We start from the raw sequence: 13,634 nt of genomic DNA on the forward strand, positions 1-13,634 counted from the left end.
TTGTGGTGTTCTCTTATTTCCTGAATTTGAATGTTGGCCTGCCTTGCTAGGTTAGGGAAGTTCTTCTGGATAATATCCTGCAGAGTGTTTTCCAACTTGGTTCCATTCTTCCTGTCATTTTCAGGTACGCCAATCAGACGTAGATTTGGTCTTTTCACATAATCCCATATTTCTTGGAGGGTATGTTCATTTCTTTTTGCTTTTTTCTCTAAACTTGTCTTCTCACTTCATTTCATTCATTTGATCTTCAATCACTGATACCATTTCTTCCAGTTGACCTAGTCGGTGACTGAAGATTGTGCATTTGTCACATAGTTCTCGTGTTATGGTCTTCATCTCTATCGGGTCGTTTATGGACTTCTCTGCATTGGTTATTCTAGTTATCCATTCATCAAATCTTTTTTCAACGTTTTTAGTTTCTTTGTGCTGGGTTCATAGTTCCTCCTTTAGCTCTGAGAAGTTTGATTGTCTGAAGCCTTCTTCTCTCAACTCATCAAAGTCAGTCTCCATCCAGCTTTGATCCGTTGCTGGCAAGGGGCTGTGTTCCTTTGGATGGGGAGAGGCACTCTGATTTTTAGAATTTTTAGCTTTTCTGCACTGTTTTTTCCCCATCTTTGTTGTTTTATCTACCTTTGGTCTCTGATGATGGTGACGAACAGATGGGGTTTTGGTGAGGATGTCCTTCCTGTTTGTTAGGTTTCCTTCTAACACTCAGGACCCTCAGCTGCAGGTCTTTTGGAGTTTGCTTGCAGTCTACTCCAGACTCTCTTTGTCTGTGTATTAGTAGCAGAGGCTGCAGAAGAGAGAATATTGCTGAACAGCAAGTGTTGCTGACAGATTTTTCTTCTGGAAGCTTCAACTCAGAGGTATGCCCAGCCACGTGAGGTGTGAGGTGTCAGTCTGCCCCTAATTGGGGATGTCTCCCAGTTAGGCTACTCAGGGTCAGGGACCCACTTGAGCAGGCAGTCTGTCCCTTCTCAGATCTCAAACTCCATGCTGGGAGAATCACTACTCTTCAGAGCTGTCAGACAGGGACATTTCCATCTGCAGAGGTTTCTGCTGCTTTTTGTTTAGCTATGCCCGGTCCCCAGAGGTGGAGTCTACAGAGGCAGGCAGGCCTCCTTGAGCTGCGGTGGGCTCCACCCAGTTCGAGCTTCCAGGCTGCTTTGTTTACCTACTTAAGCCTCAGCAATGGCGGGCGCCCCTCCCTCAGCCTCGCAGCCGCCTTCCAGTTAGATCTCTAACTGCTGTGCTAGCAATGAGGGACACTGCGTGGGCATGGGACCCTCCTAGCCAGGTGTGGGATACAATCTCCTGGTGTGCCCTTTGCTAAGACCCTTGATAAAGCACAGTATTAAGGTGGGAGTTACCCGATTTTCCAGGTGTTGTGTGTCACATTTTCCCTTAGCTAGGAAAAGGAATTCCCTTCCCCCTTGCACTTCCCAGGTGAGGTGATGCCTCACCCTGCTTCGGCTCTCACTCATCGGGCTGCACCCACTGTCCTGCACTGACTGACACACCCCAGTGAGATGAACCCGGTACCTCAGTTGGAAATGCAGAAAACACCCGTCTTCTGTGTTGCTCACGCTGGGAGCTGGAGGCTGGAGCTGTTCCTATTAGGACATCTTGGCGCCCTCACCTGTATCTATTCTTTAGTGAAATTCCTGGTAAAGTCTGTTGCCCATTTCCTAATTGGATTTTCTTGCAGTTGAATTTTGAGTATGTTTCTTTTATCTATTCTAGACAGTAGGCCTTTGTCAGATAGGGGGCTTTCAGATGTTTTCTGCCATTCTGTAGCTTGTGAGGGGGAGTAGTAGAAGAATATTTCATTGCCACAAAGGATATTCAAGACATAATTTTAACAAAACACCAAATTACAAAACATGTAAAATGTGTTCGCATTCCATATGTACATATATACATACAAATATATATATTATAATATATATACACATAGATTATATATTACACATATATTTATACATATATTATTACATATTATACATATACACACCTAACATATTGAAAGACTGCACGTCAAATATGAACTGGTTACATTTGAGTGGGGTGATAACCAGTATTATGTTTTTATTTTTGTTTATTCAAATTCCCTGTAGTGATTATTAGTTTCTTTTGAAACAAGGAAAAAGGAAATTGAAATTATGACTAAGAATATATACAAGTCCATAAGGAGCTATGAGGTCAATAGTGATTCCCATAGAAGTGTAGGACAGTGGTCAAGGAAGGCTTCCAGAGGGAAGGGAAGGCACAAACTGAGGTGGTTCATGAAGGACAAGAGGACATTTGTTGTCACGATATTTCCTCAGAGACCCTGTGACCTCAGAACACCCTAATTGGTGTTCTGCTTCTTCAGGACTCAGAGACAGAAATGCAATGTATAGGCTGGGTCCTTGAGAGGTCCTCTTGACTAGTCTTAACCTAGTGGCTTCCTGGCCTGCCCTTTGTGTATATCAAAGTGACTTTAAAAGCTTCCTTCCGCAGAAGACCCTAGAGAAGTTCACAATTCTGCATCACTAAGGGATGCATATAAAGGTGCTATGGACTGAATGCTTATTTTCCCCCAAAAGTCGTATGTTGAAGTCCTAATCCCCAATATGATGGTATTTGGAGAGGATGCTTCTGGAAAGTTTTTAGGTTTAGGTGAGGCCATGAGGGTGTAGCCCTTACAAGATTAGTGTCTTTATAAGAAGAGGATAGATTAACATCTCTCTTGTTCTATCCATCACAACTGAGGGGAAGCCACTTGCACACACAGCGAGAAGCCAGAAAGGGAGACCTTGCCAACAACAGATCTGCTGGCACCTTGATCTTGGATTTCTCAGTCTCCAGAACTGTGAAAAATACATTCCTATTGTTGAAGTCACCCAGTCTCTGGCATTTTGTTAGAGAAGCCTAAACAGACTCAGATACTAGGTGACCCCAGTGTCAGCATAAGCAATGATGTGGAGAACAGAATTCAGAGTGAAAGGAACAGGATGGATAACAAGTTCACCACTGATTAGCTGGGTGACCCTGCCTGATTCAGTGCAGTTCCGAGCTGAGATGCCTGCCTGTAAAATGGGGCAATGACTCTCTCCTAAGGCTTTTGTAAGGGACAACTGGCATAATTTTTGTGAAATTAATAAGAAAATAGGTGGGAAACGCCTTCTAGACAGTAATGATTTATAAAAGTTAGCAAGTAATTGTTCCACAGAAATTCACCAGAAGGTGCAGCAGTCCAGTCCTGTCAGATGACAGAGAAGAAAGCTACAATGTAGACTCTGCCTTCAAGGGCATATCTCTACAAATCAGAAGGCCTGGACAGCAGATAATCAAATGATATTTGTAAGGATATACTGGGTAGGAAGTTACATGCTCCCAGCTCGCTCATCACAAAGAAAATCTCTCAGAGAAAGCATACTTCAACCAGAAGGGATGGACTGAAAGGAGCATCCCCCTGTGAAGCGGAAAGGAGCAGAAGGCACTTTAATACTGGGTACCCACTATGTGGTAGGAACCATATTATTTGTAATATAAGATCTTGCCAGGTAGCTATTATCACCCCCTTAGAAAGGCTCAGAGTGTTAAGTAACATGTCCAAGGTCACATAGTCAGAAAATGGCCTATCTTCACACTATGCACAGTGATTTACAGCTTACAGCAAAGCGGCTACCACCTAAAAAAGAGTTTTGTCACAGCCCCAATGGGGAGGTGGGGAGGGAACAAGGGGGAATTTCAGAAACTTTCTCAGCAACTCTACAGTAAGCCATTCTTGCACTGCTATAAAGAAATATTGGAGACTAGGTATAAGAAACGGGGTTTCATTGGCTCATGGTTCTCCAAGCTATACAAGAAATATAGTGACTTCTGCTTCTGGGGAGGCCTTAGGAAGCTTATAATCATGCTATAAGGCAAAGGGGGAGTAGGCATATTATGTAGTAAAGGCAGGAGCATGACAGAGATAGGGAGGGCCCACACACTTCTAAGCAGCCAGATCTCATAAGAACTCACTGTCATGAGGACGGCACCAAGGAGATGCTACTGGGTGAAGTGGTAAAAATAAGTACACCCTGCTGTAAAAGGGAGTCTATTATAGGCTCGATTCCACACTCCACATCTCATTACAGTGAGTACTTAGCTACCGATGGGAATGGCTTATTCCTTTTTCATGTAATGTCTACAGGTTCTGTACTCAATACTAGTCCAACCTCATTTGCACATGAAGCCCAGAGACGAGCTGGGATATCTCTTAAGATTGTATCCTCTTTGGAGGAATAAATCAAGATGGGATTCCAAGAGAGAGAGTAGGAAGTTTGACATTTGGTCTAAAGGTAGAAAAATAAAAATACCTTCCTTATTACATTTTATGATGGAATTAAAAGTACAGAACAAGTCTCTACCTAAAAAGATTATTGGTGAGAACTTAGGAAGTAGAAAGGCATGGTGCTTGTTAAAAGGGCATAAGGGTTGAGGGGCCGAGGAGGGTGGATCATGATGTAAGGAGATCGAGACCATCCTGGCTAAGATGGTGAAATCCCATCTCTACTAAAAATACACAAAAATTAGTGAGGTATGCTGGCACACGCCTGTAGTCCCAGCTACTCAAGGGGATGAGGCAGGAGAATCACTTGAACTTGAGAGGCAGAGGTTGCAGTGAGTTAAGATCATGCCACTGCACTCCAGCCTGGGTGACAGAGTGAGACTCTGTCTCAAAAAAAAAAAAAAAAAAAAAAAAAAGCATAAGGATATTGGGGTGGCTTGAGATATGTGCAATGAAATAGGTTTCCCAGAGACTCCAACAGCTTCAGTAGAATCAGAAGTGACAAGTGGAGATAACTCCTCTGAGAAAATCATACTGTTAAATCAAGTTTAGCCTAAAGCTGCCTCCTTACATATTTTAAGCTCAGCCTAAAGGTTTCTCTGTACATGGTGAACTACAACATAAGTGGACATGCAAACAGACTGTAACCTACTTCTCTGTCAATCAATGAGTTTGGCTAATCAAAGGGGGCCAATTGTTCAACCATGTTCAAATAAGCTAAATGCCAAGCTGTAACCAATTCGGCTGTTTCTGTACCTCACTTCCATTTTCTGAATGCACTTTTCTTTTTCTGTCTATAAATCTTCTTCACCACATGGCTGCACTGGAGTCTCTGAGCCTTCTCTGGCTTGGCAGACTTCTTGATTTGTGAACTGTTTTTTGCTCAATTAAACTGTTTAATTTAATTGGGCTATGAATTTTCTTGTATTAGATTATGTCAGAAGTGGGATTTGAAGTAGAGCTTCCAGTGACCCCCAGGAGTGCCAAGTGACCAAGCGAGGTACCTGCCAGGTCCATTGTGTTCACTGCTCTCTTGCAGCAACTGGGGATCATAGTAACTTATCTTTTAGATTCTGAAGCTCCACAGACTTGTGTTTTGAGCTCTCCAAATTTCTTCAAGCAAAGTTCTGATTGAAACTGGGTTTATAAGTCATGAGAGAAACTGGACTGGGTGCAGGATTGGGCTGGATTCAGTAGTTAATGGGCTTGGATCCAGTTACAGGCCTCTTATGTCTGACTGGATCAGAAAGAAACTGGTAATAAGTGGCAATATTACAGGGGGTATAACTTTTACGAGCCTTTTTTCATAGGTCCAGGACCTCAGCTACAGTAGTTCTGGAGCAAGCACTGTTCCAGCAAGTGAAGCAGAACCCATATTTGGTGCATTTGGTGCCAGATTCAAAGGACTGCCAGAGATCTCCTCCAACGTCCCCTTAGTGCTTATAGGGGATCTTCAGCTGAATCTAGAAACCAAATTGACACCAAGCAGACTAACAAGAGAAAATGCATAAAAACTTTATTCGTTTTACATGTACATGGGAATCTTCATAACAGAGCTAAGTCCAAAGAAGTGGCCAAAGCAAGATGCTTTAATGGTATTTAGATAAAGAATGATAAATTTGTGAAGAAATGATTGGACAAAGGGAATCTACCTAGGGACAATCCATTTATAGGGACTCACTAGTGGATACACAATTTGCAGATAAGGAGAGATGCAGGGAATCTGGAACCCTCTATGCAGCACACATTTGTCAGTGCTCTATTTCTATAAGATGACACTGGAAATAGAATCAATATCATAGAAATGAGAAAGTTCCTAAGATAGCATGAAATCCAACTCCAGATGAAGAAACCATGGAGCACAGTAGTTAAATGATTTCTCAAAAATTACTCAGTTAATTAATAATTATGCAAAGTCCAAGGCATGTCAGGTCAGCACAGGGTAAAACTGTGATACATGGCTCTGATCCAAACACTTCCAATCATTTCAGTATTCCTAACTCAGCTAAATGGAAGCTGCCAAAGTCCTTACTTGGAGTATCCAAACTCAGACCTAGTTCAATTAAATAAGAGCAGTATCACTCACTGCAAAATTTGTACATCTCCAAAACCTAAAAGTACTTTGTTCCAGGGTGGTGCTTTCTGCTCTCCAGAGTAAAGTCAGCCACTTAGTCGGAGGACTGAGTCTCTTAAGTGTTGACTAGAGGGCAACCTCAAGGAATTGAAAGCATTTCAACAAGACCCTTCGGTCAGTGCTGACTGGTATGGGCAGTCATTTGAAAATACCACAATGCGTTACAGAAAACCAGCTAGAATACAGTGAAAAAAACCCTGCACAGGGAGCCAGTGGGCTTGCTTTATAGCCCTATTTTCTTTGCTTAGGTTCTAAGATTCTGAACAATCCTTAAAACTTTGCTTTCTATTTCTGAGAATTCCTTTCATCATCTACAAAATAAAGAATAGGACTATGTAATCACCAGGGTCTTTCCCGGATGGATGATTCTGAGCTCTAGGAAGGACTTCAGTGTTAAAACACTTGATGTCACAGATGGTCTAGGTAAATTTTAGACAAGAGCATAAATAATTGCTGAGAAAGACAGTATATTGGCCTCACATGAATTCGTGGTGAACTCAAAATCCTAATGTCTTCAGTTAATTTCTTCATCAAGTTAATAAAACGCTGATGTTTTTATTATTCTTGTGAAGGAAGTCTCACTTTGTCACATAGGCTGGAGAGCAGTGGTGCTCTTATGACTCACTGCAGCCTCAACCTCACAGAATCAAGCAATCCTCCCACCTTAGCCTCCCAGTAAGTTAGACTATCAGCATGCATCACCATATTCAGCTAATTTTTTTTTTTGATTTTTTGTAAAGACAGCATGTTACTATGGTGCCCAGGCTTGTCTGGAGCACCTAGGCTCAAGTGATTCTCCCACCTTGGCCTCCCAAAGTGCTGGGAATACAGATGCAAGCCCGTGCCCCTGGCCTAAACTCTAATCTTTAAAATGAAAATGATTCTAGAAGCTATACAAGCATATCACATCGCAGGAAGCACAGCTAAGGCAGAAAGGCAGAATCAAAGAGTGAGGCTAAATGGTAGAAAATATGTTGTATTGCTTGTAATATAGCATGTATTGCTTGCAATATAGCATATATTGCAAGTCTATCTTTGAGATTAAGGTCAAATTATCTTTGAAAAACTCTGAAGTAATATCCACCAAAAGAGTTTTACATCACCAAAAGTTACCATGTATAAAACCAGACATACCACCTTTCCTTCAAACTTGAATTAACTGTACCACCCTGAGTCACTTAACAATGGCCTTACAAATACCCATTCACACATCCTGCCTGTTTCACCCAAAGCTTTCTGTAAAGCAAAAGAAAAAATATAAGAGGCCACTCTTCTAAAGCTTTATACATAGTAATTACAGCTATCAGCACAGACTGATAGCTGCTTGCAAAGCCTGGAGACAGTTAAACGTTGGTATAAAAAAGCAGGGTGCTAAGAATCATGAAACCCTTTTACATACTGAAAAGTAAAAGTAACTGATCATAGGTCCAGAGAAACAGAGAAAGAGAAAGAGACAAAGAGGAGAGAGAATAAAGTCAGATACTTGAAAGATTACAGGTGAAAAATAAAAAGTTGTCCATATTGCTCTAGGAGAAAAACTAAGACAAATGAGTAGACATTCCTAAAGGCAAGCATGTTTTGATTTTCATCTTTGCATGAAAAGAGAATAAAAATAAGATATTTGTTTTCCAACTACAAGCATGGGTTTAAACTGAAGAAAGAAAGGTCGTGTTTCCTAGTTTTCATGAACCTAAGAGAAAATCTTGAAAGTCCTGGACATGTAGTTCAAAGTTCTACTTTAAAGGGAATGCATGCCATCTTGTGGCCTTTTAGGATATTGCCACATAGAACCTTTAACGAAAACAAAATGCATGTACTTCAAAATGTGACCATAGTTTACTCAATTCCTTTATCTTACAGATGAACTTTCAAGGAATATGAAAGTTTCTTTTGAAGAAGTGCACATGTAAAGTAAGACTATTATGATTTTCAGCCTGAATACTGATTTGCTATCGATCTCCATTCATTTAGATTAAAAGACCATCCTAAAAAAAGTGGAGACATTTTCAAATGCAAGATGACAATCAGCCATTGTGTGAGTTTAAGCCCTTGCAGAGTCAAGCACCATATGGGTCATCAGAACTGGTAGTGCGAGTTAAATAATTACCACCAATGTTTTAACCCATTATCAACATTGCTATTGGAAGTTTGTCCTCTTCAAATCTCATGTTGACATTTAATCCCCATTGCGGCAGTGTTTGGACGTGGGGCCTTGTGGAAGGTGTTTGCGGAGTGGGGGTTAATCTCTCTGAACAGATCAATGCCCACCCTGTGGAGGGAGGGGAGTGAGCTCCCCCTCTATTTCTTCCTAGGAGAGCTGCTTGTTAAAAAGAGCCTGGCACCAAAGAACACGAACAGACACTCCTCAAAGGAAGACATTTATGCAGCCAACAAACATGAAAAAAGCTCAACATCACTGATCATTAGATAAATGCATGTCAAAACCACAATGAGATACCATCTCATGCCAGTCAGAATGGCGATTATTAAAAAGTCAAGAAACAACAGATGCTGTGGAGAAATAGGAAAGCTTTTACACTATTGGTAGGAATGCAAATTAGTTCAACCACTGTGGAAGACAGTGCAGTGATTCCTCAAGGCTCTAGAACCAGAAATACTATTTGACCAAGCAATCCCATTAATGGGTATATAAACAAAAGAATAGAAATCATTGTATTATAAAGCACATGCACACATATGTTCACTGCAGCACTATTCACAATAGCAAAGACATGGAATCAACCCAAATGCCCATCAATGATAGAATGGATAAAGAAAACATGGTACATATACACCATGGAATACTATGCAGCCATAAAAGGAAACGAGATCATGTCCTTTGCAGGGACAAGGTTGGAGCTGGAAGTCATTATCCTCAGTAAACGCAGGAACAGAAAACCAAACACTACATGTTCTAATTTATAAGTGGGAGCTGAACAATGAGAACACATGGACACAGGGAGGGCAACAACACACACTGGGGTCTGTCAGGGGGATGGGGACAGGGACAGCATCAGGATAAACAGCTGATGCATGCAGGGCTTAATACTTAGGTTAGGGATTGACAGGTGCAGCAAACCACCATGGTACATGTGTACCTATTTAACAAACCTGCACATCCTGCACATGCATCCTAGAAGTTAAAATAAATTTGAAAAAATAAACAATAGAAAAATTACTATGTTACAGAAAATCAGAAAATTAAAATCTACATTTTAAACCCAAAAAAAGAGCTTGGCACCTCCTCCACTCTCTCATTTCCTTTCTTGCCACGTGATCTCTGCACAAGCTGTCTCCTTCCTGCCTCCAGCATGAGTGAAAGCAACCTGAGGCATCAGGCCATACAGATGCTAGTGTCATGCTTCTTGTGCAATCAGCAGAACTGTAAGCCAAATAAACCTTTTTTCTTTATCAATGGCGCAGCTTCTGGAATTTCTTTGTGGCAACATTATTGTTCTTTCCAATGAAAGCAGATAGAATACAAATTAAAAATATGTATGTAGCAACATTGAACAAACTAAAAATATATAACTTATTTAAGATAAACAATGCTGAAAATAGAAAAAAAGTATTGACAGTGAACAAAGAGGAAGCAGTGATTGTTAAATATGTCCATTTATTTACTGGTATTTGTGTGTATTCCATAATTGTTCTGTGGTCTACTGTTTCTTAAAGGGTTTATGAAGAAACACTAATTAGTAAGTAATGGAGGAAATTTGTAGGAAATTTATATTGTTAATTTTAATAAACTATATAAAGAGTAACCACACTTAATGAAAAACGCTAAAACGTAATTAGAAAGCGAAATCCATTAAAAGGCCCTTTAATTGATCTGATGGCACCAAAGCACCACAAATATGGACGCAGGAAGAAAGAGTCAAATCTATGTCTGGCAATAAAAATACAGTCGTATTAAGCGACAAATACATCTGTGCCTATAGTTGTTTTATGTTCCATAGACACGAGATTATTTCATTCCAATAACACCTGATATATTCACAGACAGATAACACACAATTATTCTGTGAGAAAATATTGCCCTGTTGCTGATTGTGTAAATTCATTCAAATCATTTTACCTTCGTGAAATGCTGTTTAAATTTTTCGAAAGCTTATTTGGGGAGAAAAATACTTGGGTCAGAATAGGACTAAAGAGTGAAATTCACTTCTGGTTACATTGTAGATGGTCACAAAAGCCCATTGTTTCCATAGTAACATCAAGAACACACTGGAGAGGCACCATAATCTTACTGACCTAAAGGAGAGCTGAGGGGGCAACTCAACTCCAGAGGAGGTTAGATTCCTCCTAGATGGCCATTTTCACATCTAAAGAGTAAGAAGAATCAGATGAATTTTGAATGACTGAGGAGCCGAGAGTAACAAACAGTAAACTGAAGGAGCTCTAAACATAACACCATTCCTTACTGCCAGTGAGTTTCCCCCCAATAGTCATTTACCATACACACAGCAGAGTATAGCACACTGAGGATGGGCTGGAAGAAGAGGTCCCCTTAGTACAAAAAGCTGGAGCTCAGCGGCAAAGCAAACAAAAAGCCTCAGGTGCTTATATCACAAGCCCCGCTGAGGAAAGGGGCATGATCCTGCTCTCGTAACAATGAAGTGAATCAACTGAAACCAATTAAAATTGAATTATAACACCAAAGGCACCCAACTTATGATTAATTCAAAGAGTTTAGCTTTCCATTCGGCCTGATAGGGAAAAAGGTATGGCAAACCTGCAGTTTTTACTCTTGTTTTATCCAGTGTCTTTAGCACGCAATAAAAACTTACGAGGTATGAAACAAAGCAGAAAAATGTAACACATGATTCAAAAATCCATCAGAAGAAACAGACCCACAGATGACCAAGATGTTGAAATTAGCAGGAAAGGACATGAAATTATCTATTAAAAATATGTTAAAGAATTGAGAGATGGAATTTGAGATAATGAATAAAATTATGAACAAATTTAGCACAGAAAAAAACCCTAAAATGAACCAAATAGACATTTTAGAATTTAAAATTGCAATATCAAAAGTGAAGAATGCATTGGATGTACATAACAGCAAATGGAACCAAGTAGAAGGTGTCAATAAAAATTATACAAATTGCAGCACAGAGAGAAAAAGGAATGAACAAAATTGAAAATCAAAAAAGAGGACATTAGTTGACATCTGGTATCATATTAAGCCATCTGCTATATATCTAATTGGAGTCTCTACAGGAAAAGAGAAGCAGAATGGAGCAAAGAAAATGTTGGAAAAAATAATGTAGAAAACTTTGACAAATGATTTTTAACTACATAAAATTATATACCCAATTAAAACATTCTACAAAAGAAGGTGGCTATATAAAGAGATATTCTGGATCCTAGTGCCCTTTCTACCCTGAAGTGCTGCTTTCTGAACCAGAGGCCTTTCTGAAAGACAGGACCCTTCATCCAGGGTCTTTACTGCCTTTGCTGTCCTAAGCTTTCAACATTTTATCTCAAATAAAAACAGGCATTTGAGTTTCCTCCCTGGATAGCCTTCTGCATGTGATGGATGTTTGGATTGAAATTTATCCTATTGTATTCAGTAAAAATTTAATTGCAAGTGCTTATTAAGAAATACAGGAGAAACTACAAGATCTGTTATCTCCCTCCTTGTTTTCAACAAAGTATCAATTCTCTTTGAGGGAAAGAAGGCATTCAGCCTAAGGGATAAAATATGTAAATATTTCCCAGACTTTCATGCAACTACATATGGTCCTGTGACTAAATTGTGGTCAATAAAATGTAAATGGAAGAGTAGTGTGGCACTTCTTGGAAGGAGAAAGCTGGCTCATCTGAAATAGGGATTCCCCCAATAGCCAGGTCTCCATTCCTCTTCCCTGCTTCCCTGATGCCTGGAAGTGTGTATGATTGCTGGAGCACCAGCTGTTAACTAAGACCACAAGGTAACCTTGGGAACAGAAGCCATGGGTATGGTTGCTGGAGCACACGATGGAAGGAGTCCAGATCATGATGCGCATGGAGCTGCCAACTCCATGCTCAGGTTTTTCTCTGTGAGCCTAGATGAGTTCTGCAGCACCTGTCTATGTCCTAGTTAGCTCTGCGATGAACTGACTGCCTCTCAGTGAAGGGTTTCACACCCACTCACACAGAGTGAAATAAGCTGTGGTTTCCCATATGTTTTAACAAAGCTGTCATCCTCAAGGGTTGATCCCCAAGATGTTCGGCAGGCAAAGCTAATACTGGAACTTGATACAAAGTGTGGCTCATTACTTCCCAGCTGCTCAGGTACTCCAAGCAAAGGAGGAAAGTGCTGGTAGAACAATATCATCTCAGCATGAAAGAAGCACTTTTTTCCCCTAATTTCCTATGGTTGTAAATTGCCACTCTCTCTAAAGAACCCACCCAAATAGGGAGGAAGCTCAGGTCTCAGGTGTTCGGAAAGGAACTTTCTACTCAGAAAGGGCTCCCAAGGAAGCTGAATCTTCAGCTGTGGACCGTGAGGAGGGAGTTTCTTCTTCCAGAAAGAAATAAACTCTCAGCTGACATGTCAATTCCTTTACAAAGGCAGGTCTCACACACACATAATCACAAGATGTAGCCCCCACCCCGGGGAGCACGAACTATCTCTTTGCAGGTGGGCCCATGAGAGAGGTAAAGAGAGCATAGAAAGCAAGACCCCTGTGAGATGCCAAGCCTCAAGAAAGGGAGAGAGTGTGGAGAGCTGGGCATCACAGAAACTAGGAAAGGATGCAAATCTAGCTGTCTGGAAAAGTCTGCCAATGAGTATCACGGGAGGTGTTAATGAGGAACCACCAGGGAGGAGCAGAGCATGAGAACTGCTGATCCACAGGTCAGGTTTATGAGCGGGGAAAAAGCATCCCTGATTCAATACATCCACCTGTCAGACTTTCTCACAATATGCCATTGTTATTAAGTGAAGATACTTTTACTGCTATCTGCTTGAATATTATCATTATATATATATGGTATATAGTGTATATACCATATACTATATACCATACACTGAGTATATGGTATATATACAGGAGAGCCCCTTGAGATTTGAAACATCACAATAATAATGAAGCACCCAGTTGGTCTTGGCGATGGATGTTTCACACAATTTGTGACATTTGACATCCATAAAAATTGTAGGAGGAAGGATTTTTATCCTGATGGACAGAC

The sequence above is a fragment of the Macaca thibetana genome, chromosome 9 (genome assembly GCF_024542745.1).
Source record: "Macaca thibetana thibetana isolate TM-01 chromosome 9, ASM2454274v1, whole genome shotgun sequence".
In the NCBI taxonomy this organism is placed as follows: Eukaryota; Metazoa; Chordata; class Mammalia; order Primates; family Cercopithecidae; genus Macaca; species Macaca thibetana.